Source organism: Mandrillus leucophaeus, unplaced genomic scaffold, assembly GCF_000951045.1.
Source record: "Mandrillus leucophaeus isolate KB7577 unplaced genomic scaffold, Mleu.le_1.0 Scaffold170, whole genome shotgun sequence".
Taxonomy (NCBI): Eukaryota; Metazoa; Chordata; class Mammalia; order Primates; family Cercopithecidae; genus Mandrillus; species Mandrillus leucophaeus.
In genome coordinates this window covers 2,195,985-2,210,451 of record NW_012101699.1, presented here as the reverse complement: position 1 = coordinate 2,210,451, position 14,467 = coordinate 2,195,985, and the positions used below count along the sequence as shown (strand labels likewise).

The following is a 14,467-nucleotide window of genomic DNA, read 5'->3' as shown; positions in this document are numbered from 1 at the left end:
AAGATGGGGTTTCACCATGTTGGCCAGGCTGGTCTCAAATTCCTGACCTCAAGTGATCCACCCACCTCAGCCTCGCAGAGTGCTGGGATTACAGGCATGAACCACCTCACCTGGCCAGAAATTAAATATCTTAATTCTAAAACTCACTTGGCAAAACACTTTTTTAAATATATCCAATGGCATTCTGAATAATCTATGAATCTGTATGTTCCATTACCAAACTAAGGCATTTTAAATATTTTATTCTGTATTATGCAAATAGTCTTATAACAAAAATGGAGGCAATTAAAAGAAATTCATCCACAGTTCTACCACCTTGGCATCACTGTTTTTACCTAAATCATTCAATCATCCATTCATTCATGATTCAAGGAGTCTGATTCTTCATTGCACCCTTGAGAGAGGAGTATGGAGGGAGATGAAGAAGACTTTTGTGCCTACAGAGATTTCATAGTCAGGTGTGGGTGATGACATGAAAGTACAGCCAGCGACAGTTGAGTGTACCCGGGCCCCTCCCCACACTCTGTTTCCGCAGTCATGATTTCTGAGTTTCCTGGAGATGCAGCACTGAGGCTGGTTTGTGAAGGATGATTAGCAGTTAGCCAGTCAGACATCAAAGAAGACTTAATTTGTGACTCAAGAAAGTTTTATAGCTTTTCCATTTCCTATTGAAATTTTATGTGTATATATAATTTATGTAAATTTAAATATATATTTTATATAAATTATTCCGTGAATTTATTTATATTTAAATAATAAATTTAATGTATAATTTATATAAGTTATATGTGTGTATATATGTGTGTATATATATTTTTTAAGACACAGTCCCCGTCTGTTACCAGGCTGGAGTGCAGTGGTGTAATCATGGCTGTCTGCTACGTTGAACCTCCTGGGCTCAAGTGATTCTCTTGCCTCAGGCTCCTAAATAGCTGAGACTATAGGTGCCTACCACTGCCTGGCTACTTTTTATTTATTTTTTATTTTTTATTTTATTTGAGATGTCACCCAGGCTGGAGTGCAGTGGTGCAGTCTCGGCTCACTGCAACCTCCGTCTCCCAGGATCAAGTGATTCTCCTGCCTCAGCTTCCCAAGTAGCTGGGATTACAGGCACACGCCATCTCGCCCAGCTAATTTTTTGTATTTTTACTAGAGATGAGGTTTTGTCATGTTGGCCAGGCTGGTCTCAAACTCGTGACCTCAGGTGATCTGCCCCCCTCAGCCTCCCAAAGTGCTGGGATTACAGGTGTGAGCCACTGTGCCTGGTCTTTTTTTTTAGTATTTTGCCCAGGCTGATCTCAGACTCTGGACTTCAATCTCCTGCCTCAGCCTCCTAATAAAGTTATATTTTTAAAAAATAGATCCTCTATTTTGTTTTTCGTCCACTGGGAGTTTCTGCTGTAAAGAAGTGCTGGTCATTTCCAAATAACTAGTATTGTCACTTGTCAGTTCCTAGTTCATATTGTTACTTCCTAATTCATATTCATTCTCAAAATATTTGTTGGATTCATTTTTAGTTTTTTTCTCTTATTTCTGTTTCATTTCTTTTTGTTTGTTTGTTGTTGTTGTTGTTTGAGATGGAGTCTCGCTCTGTCACCAGGCTGGAGTACAGTGGCACGATCTCGGTTCACTGCAACCACTACCTCCCGGGTTCAAGCGATTCTCCTACCTCAGCCTCCCAAGTAGCTGGGATTACAGGTGTGCACCACCATGCCCAGCTAATTTTTGTATTTTTAGTAGAGATGGGGTTTCACCATGTTGGCCACGATGGTCTTGATCTCTTGACCTCGTGATTCGCCCACCTCGGCCTCCCAAAGTGCTGGGATTACAGGCGTGAGCCACGGCGCCCGGCCTCTGTTTCATTTCTTAATGACTGGCTAAGACATCAAAGACCATAGAACACTGATAATAGGTTTTCAAGGAATTTGATCTAGAAATTTTCCATTGTTGCACTAATTAGTCATGGTTTAGAATACACACTTTTCGTGTGTGTGGAGACAAGGTCTCAGTATGTTGCCCAGGCTGGTCTCGAACTCCTGGGCTCAAGTGATCCGCCAGCCTCAGCCTCCCAAAGTTCTGGGATTACAGGTGTGAGCCACTGTGTCTGGCTGACACTTATTTTTAATCATACTAAGAAAAAGTCCTTGGTAAATACCTTTCCTTCTTAGTTTTTCTATTCTCTGTGCCATGAGCTAGGGGAAGGGGAGAAAGCTGACATTTGAGCACCTGTGGATCAGCACCCTGCTGAGAAATTTGGAGGGATTTGTGTTTGCTTCCCCTTTTAATACTTACAACCTGTGAGGCAAGGATGACTGACTCCACTTCGCAGAAAATGGAGCCTCAACTGCTGAATTAAGTTGGACTGATGTAATGCTGCTATTAAGAGGCAAGTCAGGGTTAGCATGAAGCCAGCAGGAGACTCATCCAGCCCTTCAAGTGTTGCACTTTCTTCCCTTCTCCAAAATTGTTTTAATTACATATAAATTGTTTACTCACCAAACGTAAAGAAAACTGATTCCTTAAGGCCAGGCGCGGTGGCTCACGCCTGTAATCCTAGCACTTTGGGAGGCCGATGCGGGTGGATCATGAGGTCGGGAGATCAAGACCATCCTGGCTAACACAGTGAAACCTCATCTCTATTAAAAATACAAAAAACTAGCCGGGCGTGGTGGCAGGTGCCTGTGGTCCCAGCTACTCAGGAGGCTGAGGCAGAAGAATGGCGTGAACCCGGGAGGCGGAGCTTGTAATGAGCCGAGATGGAGCCACTGCACTCCAGCCTGGGCGACAGAGTGAGAAGCTGTCTCAAAAAAATAAATAAATAAAAAAGAAAACTGATTCCTTAATTGAGGAGTAGCTAATACCTTTTATAATTTCTTCCTTATTTATTAATCTGTTGAGGTTTATTTTTGCTACATCAATTGTATGTTTTACTGTTTAGCTTTATCTTTTTTGAGTTATAAAATGTATTAGATTACAACTATGTATTATCTATGATGTTAACATTGTATATTATGTCCTCTTATTTCCAATTTTATCTGAACTTTTTTTTCTTAAATTTGCTTAGAATTTCTTTTAAAGAACCATTTCTTTTTTTTCTTTTTTTTTTTTTGAGACAGAGTCTCACTCTGTCGCCCAGGCTGGAGTGCAGTGGCGTGATCTTGGCTCACTACAACCTCAGCCTCCTGGGTTCAAGCAATTCTGCCTCAGCCTCCTGAGTAGCTGGGATTACAGGCGCGTGCTACCACGCCCGGCTAATTTTTGTATTTTTAGCAGAGATGGGGTTTCACCATGTTGACCAGGATGGTCTCCATCTCCTGACCTCGTAATCCTCCCATCTCGGCCTCCCAAAGTGCTGGGATTACATGCATGAGCCACCACGCCTGGCCTTAAAGAGCTGTTTCTTATTTATTGCTCTTACATGTAATTTCTACACACACCATTATCATTTCTTTGTTTCACTATAAAATAATTTTTTTTTTTTTTTTTTTTTTGAGAGGGAGTCTCACTCTGTCACCCAGGCTGGAGTACAGTGGTGCAATCTCGGCTCACTGCAAGCTCCGCCTCCCAGGTTCAGACCATTCTCCTGCCTCAGCCTCCTGAGTAACTGGGATTACAGGCGCCCGCCACCATGCCTGGCTAATTTTTTGTATTTTTAGTAGAGACGGAGTTTCATTGTGTTAGCCAGGATGGTCTGATCTCCCGACCTCCTGATCCGCCCGCCTCAGCTTCCCAAAGTGCTGGGATTACAGGCGTGAGCCACCGTGCCCGGCCAAAATAAATGTATTTTGAATATTGTACATCATGTATAATACACAGCCCTTGTTTGGGAGTTTCTTTGCGGGTATTCATAGATGTAGAGGTACTAGATTTAAGGGTATATGCTCCTTCAACTTTACTAGATATTCGCAGATTGATCATCAAATTAGTTGTTCCAAATTATACTAACAGATGATGCAAATTCCTGTTACTTAACATCCCTGCCCAAATTTGGAACTATCAGAGTTTTAAAAACTTCTGTTAGTCTTATTCCTGAGAAATGGTATCTTGTGGGTTTTATTTACGTTTCCTTCACTACCAGTGAGGTTGAACATCTTTTCATATACTTACTGATTATTTACTTTTTGTGACTTACACATTCCTATTCTTTGCCCATTTTTCTATGACAGTTTCTTTTTGTATTCATTCATAGGAGCTCTGTCTGTATTTAGGAATCTGCTTTATCGGTTAATCAGTGAATGTCCGTTATCCAGTCCATAGCTTACCGTGTCTCTTTCTTTATGAACGGAAGTTCTGATCTGGTGAAGTAAAATATATCGGTATTCATCTTTACGATATTTGTTCTTCGTGCTTTCTGTGTCCTCTTTAAACCGTCTTTTCTACCCTTTGATCCATGAGGGAAGGCCTTTGTCTTGTTTGCTCTTGTATCTTGGGCAATACTAGGTCTCAGTATGTATTTGCTGAATACATTCATTTCTAATAATTTTTACCTTTTTCTTTTTTTTTCTGTGTGTTGTCAAAAGTTTGTCTTTTTTAATAGACTTTTAAATGAATAAACATGTGACTTTGCTGATCCTTTCTATTTTTGTTTATTTTATTAATTTTTGTTCTTCACTGTTTCCTTCAACTTTTTTGGAGTTTATTCTGTTTTTCCCCCTTTTTCTTTCTTTTAAGCATTTATTTTTAATTGAAGTAATACAGGCATTTAATGAAACTCTATGAGGTTTGTAGTGAACAATGGTGGCTCTTCCCCCCACTTCCCCTTTTTGCCCTCTCTAGAAGTGGCCACTCTCTCTTCTTTTAGCTGATTATTTGATATATTTGCTTCCATTTCTCCAAGTGACATGTTTGTGTTGCTACCTCTTGACTTTTCAGTTTTAGACAGTATGTATTGAATTCTTTCTATACAAAGTGAGGCTTAAACTCGGCCCCGGCCCCTTCAACAACTCCTGCTTATTGGATTTCCATTCGCCGTCCTCCCAGTTGTAGTGTAGCTTTGACTTCGTCAATAGTCAGGGTTGACATTCTTTTTTTTTTTTTTTTTTTTTTTTTTGAGACGGAGTCTGCTCTGTCGCCCAGGGCGCCCGCCACCTCGCCCGGCTGGTTTTTTGTACTTTTAGTAGAGACGGGGTTTCACCGTGTTAGCCAGGATGGTCTCGATCTCCTGACCTTGTGATCCGCCCGTCTCGGCCTCCCAAAGTGCTGGGATTACAGGCGTGAGCCACCGCGCCCGGCCAATAGTCAGAGTTGACATTCTTAAACGTTAGTCATAACTGAACTGTGTAGGAAATTATGACAACTTTTGCTTTCCTAAGCAATGTATTCCTAGAGTTCATTAGTTCTTAGTTGAGTTTATATTGATCATTAATTTGATCTCAGTCCTTCTCTCATTGTCTTCATCTTTTCTGGAGCCTTCTGATCTCCATTCTAGACGGCTCGGCCTTCTGCAGCTGGTGCCCAGCTGGCATCCTGAGAATCCCCTTCTATCCTGGGCCGTTCACTGTGCTGTTCACTGTGTCCTGTGTCTTCTTTCATGGTTTGCTCTCTCCTTTTGGTGGCACACATCTCCTTGTAGCTTCCTCAGGAAGAATGCGAGGAAATACATGTTTTCTACCCTATTAGCTTGTCTGTAGATGTCTTTTTCTCTCCCTGACACTTTATGGATCATTTGACTGAATAGAATTCAGCACTGGGAATCATTTTCCTTCAGAAATTTCACATTACTCCATTGTTTTCTGGACCTCAGGCTGCTGTTAAGAAATCCAAAATCACAGCCGGGTTCGGTGGCTCACGCCTGTAATCCCAGCACTTTGGGAGGCCGAGATGGGCAGATCACGAGGTCAGGAGATCGAGACCATCCTGGCGAGCATGGTGAAACCCCATCTCTACTAAAAATATAAAAAATTAGCCGGGCATGGTGGCAGGCGCCTGTAATCACAGCTACTCGGGAGGCTGAGGCAGGAGAATGGCGTGAACCCGGGAGGTGGAGCTTGCAGTGAGCTGAGATCGCGCCACTGCCCTCCAGCCTGGGTGACAAAGTGAGATTCCATCTCAAAAAAAAAAAAAAGAAATCCGAAATCGCTCTGTTTCTTAATTATTTGTAACCTGTTTTTCCTCTCTGAAAACTTGCAAGATCTTCTCATTTACTCCAGTGATCTTAAATTTCCTGATGTTCCCTGCGGTGGATCTATTTTTATCCACCAAGCATTGGTGAGCCTTTGAGCATTTAGTGAAACTTTCCATCTAAAATTCCCACCCAGCCAGGCATGTTGGCTCACACCTGTAATCCCAGCACTTTGGGAGGCCGAGGCAGGTGGATCACTTGAAGTCAGGAGTTCGACACCAGCTGGCCAACATGGTGAAACCCCATCTCTATTAAAAATACAAAAATTAACTGGGTGTGGTGGCGGGAGCCTGTAATCCCAGCTGCTCGGGAGGCTGAGGCACAAGAATCGCTTGAACCCTGGAGGCGGTGGTTGCAGTGAGCTGAGATTGCACCACTGCACTCCAGCCTGACTGGAGTGCCAGGCTGGACAACAGTTGGGCAACAGAGTGAAGCTGCGTCTCAAAAAATAAAAATAAATAAGTAAAATAAAATTCCTGCCCATTGGCATTAGGACATTTTCTCTATTATTGTTTGATTTCCACTTGCAGTTTTTTTTTCTTTTTCTCTTTGCGGAATACTTGATACTAATAATGGACACCCTAGACTGGTCTCTAATTTTCTTATTATTGAAATTCTCATCTTTTATGCTCTTCTGTACATGCTTTTTGTCAGGTTTCCACAACTTTGTCTTCCAACTCTTCTGCTGAGGTTTTTAAAAATAATTCTTACTCAGCTTCATTGAATTACAATTACATGGAATAAAATTCACCAATTTGAAGTATAAAATTTGATTAGTTTCGACAAATTTATACAATTTGTACCCATCACCAAGTCAAGGAAAATAACATTTTTCTTTTTTCTTTTTTTTTTTTTTTTTTTTTTTTTTTGAGACAGAGTCTCCCTCTGTTGCCCAGGCTGGAGTGCAGTGATGCAATCTCGGCTCACTGCAAGCTCCACCTCCCGGGTTCACGCCATTCTCCTGCCTCAGCCTCCCCAGCAGCTGGGACTACAGGTGCCCGCCACTGCGCCCAGCTAATTTTTTGTATTTTTAGTAGAGATGGGATTTCACCGTGTTAGCCAGGATGGTCTCGATCTCCTGACCTCGTGATCCACCCGCCTCGGCCTCCCAAAGTGCTGGGATTACAGGCGTGAGCCACCGCGCCCAGCCGATAACATTTTTCTTATCCCCCAAAGTTCTGTCTTACTCCTTGGCTGTTAATTCTCTCCCCTGCCCACAGCTCCTGCCAGCGACTAACCTACTTACTGCCACTGCGAGTGCCCCTCTCCAGGATTTCATGTGAATGGAGTTACACAGTGCATGCTCTTTCTGTCTGACTTCTTCACTGGCATGATGTCTTTGACGTTCATTCCTGTTGTTTCACATGTCAGCAGTTCCTTGCCATTGCTGAGTAGCCTCCCACTGTATGGATGTACCACGGTTTGCTCGTCCGTTCATCACTGGTGAGGATTTGAGTTGCTTTCCGTTTTGGGCTACAGCCACTGTGAACATTCTTGTGTAAGTTTCTGTGGACATGCTTTTTTGTAGGCATATGTTCTCACTGGGATAGTTGCCTAGGAGTAGGATTGCTGGTTGTATACTAAGTGTGTGTTTAACTCTGTTATAAACTGTGAAACTATTTTCAAAGCAACCATTCCATTTTGTATTCCCATGGCTATGTATATGGGATCTGGTTTCTTATTGCACTGGTTAGGACCTCCCGCACAAAGCTGAGTAGCAGCTGTAGTGGGGTGGCTTTACCTTCTTCCCTATCTTAGTGGGAAAGCATTCAGCCTTTCACCATTGAGTATGATGTTAGCACTAGGCTTTTCGTAGATGCTCTTCATCAGATTGAGGAAGTTTATGCCCATTTCTGGTTTGAAGTGAGAGTTTTATCACAAAAATATACTAAATTTTTGTCAAATGTTTTTCTCAAACCTTAAGATGATGCTGTCGTTGATAAAAGGAATTACATTGGTTTTTAAGGAGCAAGTCAAAGCTGTATTTCTGGGACAAGTATAACTTAGTCTTGACTTACTTATCCTTTTTAAGTATTGCTGAATTGAATTTGTGAACATTTTGTTAAAGAGTTTGCATTGATATTCATGAGCGATATTAGTCTATAGCTTCCTTTCCTTATAACCTCTCTGTCTCTGGTCTCAGAGTAACGTTAGTCTTACAAAATGAATTGGGAAATTTCTCCTTCTGTTTTCTGGGAAAATTTGTGTCAAAATGCTGTTATTTCTTTATTAAATATTTGGCAGAACCAGTGAAGTCTTCTGGGCCAGGAGCAGAGACTTGTGGGACAGTTTTAAACGGCAAATCAGGTTTGGTGGCTTTCTTGTCTTCGGTGGCTCACAGACTGTAGCCACGGCCTTCTGAAACCCTGACCTCTGTCCCCTCAATTTATCGAGACCCCTGGGCTCTGTTTTGGTCCTATGCTGTGACCTGGAGTCTGCTCCAGGGACTAAACTGGGGCATCCGTAGGTCTTACCTAGCTTGTTTCCCTTCTCTCAGGGACCACTGTCCTCCACCAACGTTTGTCATTTACCTTGAAACAGTCATTTCATACTTTGTTCTGGTTTTCTAATTGTTTACAAAAGGAGCTCTCTATTTCGTTTTTGAATTCTCTAATCATTTTTAATTTCCAAGAACTCCTGTTTCTCTGAATATTGTGAATATTGCCTCTTTCAAAAATAAGCTCTTATTGCTGTTTTACAGCTAAAATATCTTACATTTAAAGAGAATGATTTTCAAAAACATTTTCTTCTCCCATCATTGGATCCATTTTCTCTAGTTTTCTGTTTGATGCTTTTGGTATTTCTTTCTTGTGAGAGGCTTTCCTCAGCTAGCTAGTAATCCCTCATTGCCTACCCAGTTAGACAGTGGGAAGACTAATGTCCTTTTTGGAAGTTCTGGGTAAGTGGGGCTTCAGTCTTCAACACAGTTCTCCAGCCCCAACACAGTTCTCTAGCCCCAACACAGTTCTCCAGCCCCAACACAGTTCTCCAGCCCCAACACAGTTCTCCAACCCCAAGCATCTTCAGTCCAGAGCAACTTTGTTTTGCTCTCCTGAAAAAAAAAAAAAAAAAAAAAAGCAAGCCTCTAGTCTTTTGCCACATTAGAAAGGGCAAATCCCCTAGTTCCCTTGAGTTGGGAAGAGGACCTGGGCACCTAAGGGCAGGGTAAACTGACCTTAAAGCAGTCTTTATTTTTATTTATTTATTTTAATTTAATTTTATTTTATTTTTTTTGAGACAGAGTCTCGCTGTGTCGCCCAGGCTGGAGTGCAGTGGCCGCATCTCAGCTCACTGCAAGCTCCGCCTCCCAGGTTCACGCCATTCTCCTGCCTCAGCCTCCCGAGTAGCTGGGACTACAGGTGCCTGCCACTACACCCGGCTAATTTTTGTGTTTTTAATAGAGACAGGGTTTCACTGTGTTGGCCAGGATGGTCTCGATCTCTTGATCTCGTGATCCACCCGCCTCAGCCTCCCAAAGTGCTGGGATTACAGGTGTGAGCCACCACGCCCGGCCCAATCTTTCTTATTTTATTCATCCTAACTTCCACTTCGAGATGAAATTGATGGGACCAATTCTTGAAACTTGGGGTGATTGAGGAGTGAATTGGTCTAGTGTTTGGTCCCTCCCTGGGTGTGACCCTCTTGACTACATTATAAAGGAGGCTTGGAACATATTACTTGCATGCCACTTCAAACCCTACATTAAGTATTATAACACCATCTTTTTTTTTTTTTTAATATGGACCAGTGCAGGTAGGGATATGGCTCCTTAATTCAGCCTGCCCTGGAGTGACCTGGGCTCCAGTGAGCGTGCCTGAGTTGCTCACACCAGAGTGCAGAGTGCTCTTTCGTGCTGCACGCTAGGTCAGTGCCAGTAAGTCCCGTCTTACTGAACTGGATTAATTCACACCTCAATTAATTTTCAGTGTGGTCAAACCAGGATGCATTTGATGCCCCTCTTCATAAACTCTTTTTGAAGATGAGTGTTATTATGTAATATAAAATATTTAAAAAGTCAAATAATTACCCTCAAAAAATATTTTAAGTCATGTATTCTCTTATATATAGACGTTATGTTTTAATAGATGTCAGTATCCAATAGCTGATAGAAAAGAAAGCTAGAAACTGGTGTTTTTATTGATTATTTTTGAAAGCCATCTCCCAGATTTTTTAAAGCAAACTTTTTTTGAAGTTTATACAGAAACTGTTTTCTGTATACATCTGTATACAAAAAGTACATAGATCATAAATGTCCAACTCAGTGAATTCTTACTGTTTAAATATACCTGCATAGTCAGCACTCATATCAAGAAATATAACATTACCAGCACCCCTTATAACCACCCAGTCCCCTTGCAATTTCTTTTGTCGTAAAGGTAACAGTTACTCTGGTGACAGATTTGTTTTGCCTGTTTGTAAACTTTAAATCATACAGTATGTACTCTTTCATGTCTGGTTTCTTGCTTTCAACAGTATGTTTGAGATTCATCCTTGTTGTCACTTGGAACAATAGTTGGTTCATTCTCGTTGCTGTATAATGTTCAGCCATATAAACCTGTCATTATTTGTACATTTTACTGTTGCTAGACATTTGGTTCATTTCTAGCTTAGAGCTATTACAAATAGTACCATTATGAACATTTCTTGTGCAACTTTTAGAAAATATTAGGTACACGTTTTCGTTGATTAAATAGCTAGGAGTACTATGATTATGCATATGCAAACTTTAACAGACATAGCCACATGGTTTTCCGAAGTGGTTGTACTAATTTATACTCCTACCAGTGAAATGCAGGGTTTCCATGTCATCTCTCATACATTTAGTATTATCTTTACAATGTTTTTTCTACCATTCTAGAGGATGGATGGTTATAACTGAAGTTGATCTTCTTCTTTTTAGTATTTCGATGCCCTGTCTTGTAAAGTAACTATACATCTTTGCCCCACTCTCTGTTTTGTTGTCTGGTCTTTTGTTACTGGCTTACAGGCCTGGGTATTCGAATGTAGAATCCTGTCATATATGTGCATTGCAAACGGCATCTCCCACTCTGGATAATGACGCCATCTGAAAAATACAAATTCTGAATTTTCAGACACCTGAATTCATCAGAGATCTTTTTTTTTTCTGCCTATGGTTAGTGCTTTCTGTGTTCTATTTAGGACATCTTAAGCCCGTGAAGATCTGTTTTCCCGTAGTAGCTCTAGTATTTTGTCTTAAGTACTTAGGTCTACAGTCTATATGGAAGATTGATACTCATTGTTTTCTGTAGAGGTGTCCGGTTGACCCAGGATCATTTGCTGAAAAGCCCATCTTTCCCCCATCGTACTGCACTGTCACCTCTGCCATATATGAGGTGACTGCATGTCCGTGGGTCTGATTCTGGGTTCTATAGTCTGTTCCATGGGTCTGTTTGTGTACACATTTGTTCTGGACTCTATTGTCTTTCATTCTTTCTATCTAATCTTGTGCCAACACAACATTGCTTTAATTACTCTAGCATTATAATAAGCCTTACACTTGCTGATGTAAATTCTCCAGTTTTGTCCTTTCCTCTTAGAATTTTAGAATTGGCTATTCAATTTTCACAAAATTCCTGCTGGAATTTTGATAAGAATTGGGCTGAAAGTGTAGATTAATTGGGGACAATTGAGAATTTGAAGTCAAATGTGTTTATTGGGTTGTTGAGATCATTTTTTTTTTTTTTTTTTTGAGACAGAGTCTCGCTGTCACCCAGGCTGGAGTGCAGTGACGTCATCTCAGCTCGCTGCAAGCTCCGCCTCCTGGGTTCACGCCATTCTCCTGCCTCAGCCTCCTGAGTAGCTGAGACTACAGTCGCCGCCACCGTGCCCGGCTAATTTTTTGTATTTTTAGTAGAGACAGGTTTTCACCATGTTAGTCAGGATAGTCTCGATCTCCTGACCTCATGATCTACCTGCCTCTGCCTCCCAAAGTGCTGGGATTACAGGTGTGAGCCACAACGCCTGGCCCCCTTTTTCTCTTTTACTTTTGTTTTTCTTCTTTTCTTTTTTCTTTTCTTTTTTTTTTTTTGAGACACGTTCTTGCTCTGTTGCCCAGGCTGGAGTGCAGTGGTGTGATCATAGTTTACTGCAACCTTGAACTCCTGGGCTCAGGCGATCCTCCCGCCTCAGCCTCCTGAGTAGCTGGGACTACAGGAACACATCACCACGCCTGGCTGACTTTTAAAATTTTTTGTAGAGATAAGGTTTCACTATATCACCCAGGCAGGTCTTGGACTCCTAGACTCAAGTGGTCCTCCTGCCTTGGCCTCCCAAAGTACTGGGATTACGAGCATGAGCCACTATGCCCAGCCCATTCCTTTTCTTTTTTTTTTTTTTTTTGAAACGTAGTTTCACTCTTGTTGCCCAGGCTGGAGTGCAATGGAACGATCTTGGCTCACCGCAACTTCCACCTCCCGGGTTCAAGGGATTCTCCTGCCTCAGCCTCCTGAGTAGTTGGGATTATAGGCATGCGCCACCACGCCTGGCTAATTTTGTATTTTTAGTAGAGGTGGAGTTTCTCCTTGTTGGTCAGGCTGGTCTCAAACTCCTGACCTCAGGTGATCCACCTGCCTTGGCCTCCCAAAGTTCTGGGATTACAGGCATGAGCCACCACACCTGGCCAGCCCATTCTTTTTTTTAATGGTTTGATTTCTGAGTCATTGAGGGTGCCATATGAACATATTTCACTGTGATTATTGCTTTATCTATTTTTCCTTTTTGTTCTATTTTTCATTTATACATTTTTAAAGTTATGTTATGTGCATACAAATGAAAATTTGTTGTATGTTCCTGGAGAATTGACCCTTTTGTCTATATAAAGTACCTTAAAGTCTATGTTCTCAAATACTGTGTGATTTGTCTGTTATTAGTATGGATATAGCACCTTTCTTTTGTAAGATATATCCTTTTTAATTCTTTTATTATTTCAGTGTCTACATTTTTGGTATTTCTTTTCTAAGTGATATTCAATTATGTTTTATTTGTGTATCCAGTCTCACAATCTTTTTTTTTTTTTTTTTTGAGGTGGAGTCTCACTCTGTCACCAGGCTGGAGTGCAGTGGCATGATCTCAGCTCACTGCAACCTCTGCCTCCCAGGTTCAAGCGATTCTCCTGCCTCAGCCTCCCGAGTAGCTGGGATTACAGGCACCCGCCACCACGCCCAGCTAATTTTTGTATTTTTAGTAGAGATGGGGTTTCACCATGTTGGCCATGATGGTCTCGATCTCTTGAACTCGTGATCTGCCCACCTCAGCCTCCCAAAGCGCTGGGATTACAGGTGAGAGCTACCACACCTGGGCCAAAATCTTAGTTTTTAAAAATAACTTGGGTAAGTTACTACGTATGGGATTTCATATCTACTATCCTATTATTTATTTTATATTTCACTTACTTGCTTTAAATCCCTTGTCCTTTTTTCCTTCCTTCTATTGGATTAAATATTTTTATTGTGCCATTTTTACTCTGTATTAGCTTGTTAATTAACCTTCTTTACTTAGTCTTTTATTGTTAATGCTAATAAATAAAACCAGCTTATTACTGTCCAAAATAAATTTTTTACTTTTAATAATTCCCAGACAGTGGTACAATCTTAAAAACTAACAGCATTTTTGGCCAGGCACAGTGGCTCATGCCTGTAATCCCAGCACTTTGGGAGGTCAAGGCAGGCAGATTGCATGAGCTCAGGAGTTCACAACCAGCCTGGGCAACACAGTGAACCCCTGTCTCTACTAAAATACAAAAAAAAATTAGCTGGGCATGGCAGCGTGCGCCTGTAGTCCCAGCTACTCAGGAGGCTGAGGCAGGAGAATCACTTGAATCCAGGAGGCAGAGCTTGCAGTCAGCCAAGATCACCACTGCACGCCAGCCTGGGCAAGAGAGCAAGACTCGGTCTCAAAAAAAAAAAAAAAATTAACAGCATTTTCTTCCTTCTACCTTTATTTTTGCTATATATTTTAATTCCACATATATTTGCAATCCATTAAGACATTATAATTATTGTCTCATGTAATCAATTGTATTTTTATTTATCCACATATTTAACCTTTCCATTGCTTTTCATACCTTCTTACATTTTCATATTTCCACCTGGAATTATTTTTGTTCTACCTGGACCACATCTGTGTTTCTTTTAATGTAGATCTGCTGGTGACACCATCTCTGTTTTTGTTTGTATGGAAATATCTACTTCATGTTTAATTTTTAGAGATATTTTCTCTGTGTGTTGAATTGTAGCTTGACAGTTTGGTTCTTTCAACACTTCAGATGTTACTTCATTGTCTTCTGGGCTCCATTGTTTTCATTAAGACACTGCCAGTCTTAATTTT

At 41.2% G+C, this 14,467-nt stretch overlaps 1 protein-coding gene across 3 annotated transcripts in view; it reads left to right on the top strand.

Annotated features, from left to right (window-relative positions):
• Window positions 1-14,467, top strand: part of ZNF454 (zinc finger protein 454) — a 28,352-nt gene that overhangs the window by 10,007 nt on the left and 3,878 nt on the right. The gene's annotated exons all lie outside the window — the stretch shown is intronic.